This window comes from Dendrobium catenatum, unplaced genomic scaffold (genome assembly GCF_001605985.2).
Source record: "Dendrobium catenatum unplaced genomic scaffold, ASM160598v2 fragScaff_scaffold_664, whole genome shotgun sequence".
Lineage (NCBI taxonomy): Eukaryota > Viridiplantae > Streptophyta > Magnoliopsida > Asparagales > Orchidaceae > Dendrobium > Dendrobium catenatum.
In genome coordinates this window covers 446,038-448,310 of record NW_021319126.1, presented here as the reverse complement: position 1 = coordinate 448,310, position 2,273 = coordinate 446,038, and positions in this window count along the sequence as shown.

Genomic DNA, 2,273 nt, shown 5'->3' with positions numbered 1-2,273 from the left:
TTCGATTTCCATTGGCCGCCACTATGTGAGTGAAATTCTGTGCGATGTTGTAGACATGGATGTATGCCATCTGATTCTTGGAAGACCGTGGCAATTCGATATGGGAGCCATTTATGACTGTCGGGCGAATACTTACAGCTCTGTGTGGAAGGGTAAGAAGTTGCGTTTGCTTCCTCATTCACCAGAACAAGAAGGTAGCTCTTCACATAGCAAAACGGCATTGTTTGCTGTTACCCGAAAGGCTTTACTCAACGCCTGGAGGGAGTCCGATTGCATCCTGGCATTGGTCATTTCAGAACAGAACACCTCTACAGAACCTTGCGCAGTCCCAGAGTGTGTTAACCAGTTATTGCATCGCTTTCTGGACATTGCTCCTCCTGAGTTGTCGTCCGAGCTACCTCCGGTTAGAACAATTCAACATCAAATTGAATTAACTCCTGGATCAACGTTGGCCAATTTGCCACATTACCGCATGAGCCCGAATGAACACAAGGTTTTGCAACAAATTGTTGATGAATTACTTGAGAAACAATTAATCCAACACAGTCTCAGCCCATGTGCAGTACCAGCTCTGTTAGTGCCCAAGAAGGATGGTAGTTGGAGGATGTGTATCGACAGTCGCTCCATAAACAAGATTACAGTTAAATTTCGTTTTCCAATGCCACGTATGGAGGACATGCTGGACAAATTGGCGGGGGCTCAAATCTTCTCCAAACTGGATCTGAGGAGTGGCTATCACCAAATTCGGATTCGACCAGGCGACGAATGGAAAACAGCATTTAAAACTCGCCAAGGTTTGTACGAATGGAGAGTAATGCCATTTGGTTTATGTAATGCTCCGGCAACTTTTATGAGATTAATGAATGAAGTTTTAAAGCCCCTTCTCAATAAATGTTGTGTGGTGTACTTCGACGACATTCTTGTTTTCAGCACAACTCTGGAAGAACATGTGAAACATTTGACATCAGTTTTCGAAGCTCTGCGACACCACAAATTGTATTTGAATATAATAAAATGTGAGTTTGCAACTCCTCAAGTGGCTTTCCTTGGATTCAGGATTTCGACTGCTGGAATACAAGTTGACCCGAGGAAGATTTGTGCCATCCGAGATTGGCCAACAACCCGCACCTTTTTTGATATCCGTAGCTTCCATGGACTGGCAAATTTTTATAGGCAGTTTATCAAGGGATTCAGTTTGATCATGGCTCCAATCACTGACATCCTCAAACAACCGAAATTTTCATGGGCAGCAGAACAACAACAGAGCTTTGAATTGATCAAAACCACCTTGACTAACGCCCCTGTTCTCGTCTTACCAGATTTTGATAAGCCATTCACTGTTGATACCGATGCTTCAATGGTGGGAATCGGTGCTGTGCTATCCCAAGATAATAGACCAGTTGAATTCTTCAGCGAAAAATTAAGCCCGTCTCGACAAAAGTGGACGGTATACGAATAGGAACTGTATGCTGTCATCCGAGCGCTGAAACAATGGGAGCACTACTTATTACATCAAGACTTTGTTCTTTGTAGTGATCATAAGGCTCTTCAATATATTAACACTCAAAAGAACATCAACCGGATGCATGCTCGATGGATTATATTTCTGCAAAAATTCACCTTTGTGTTAAGACACAAAAGTGGAACACAAAATCGGGTAGCTGATGCTTTAAGCCGGAGAGCTGTTCTCTTAACTCAGCTACAGACGGACTTCTCAGGATTAGAAGGTATCAAAGATTTATACATTGATGATATTTTTTTTAAAGACATTTGGTCCAAGTGCAGGAACCGTGAATCAGTAGCAGATTATTGCTTAAAGGATGGATTTCTATTTAAGGCTGACTTGCTGTGTATACCGAGTTCATCCTGGAGGCAACGCATAATCCACGAAGCTCACGCAGGAGCTTTGGCAGCTCATATGGGGCGTGATAACACCATCCTTCAGTTGCAGACACGATTCTTCTGGCCACACCTCCGGCGTGATGTGAATAAATTCGTGCAACGGTGCGCGGTCTGCCAAAGCTACAAGGGAGGGGGACAAAATACCGGCTTGTATCAACCATTACCGATCCCAAGCTCGATCTGGGAAGATCTAAGCTTAGATTTCGTGTTGGGTCTCCCACGAACAAAGCGCGGTAATGATTCCATTATGGTTGTAGTGGACAGATTCTCCAAGATGGCGCATTTCATTGCGTGTAAGAAGACGTTTGACGCCCTCAACATTGCCAAACTTTTTTTTAAAGAAGTGGTACGTCTTCACGGCATTCCCCGCA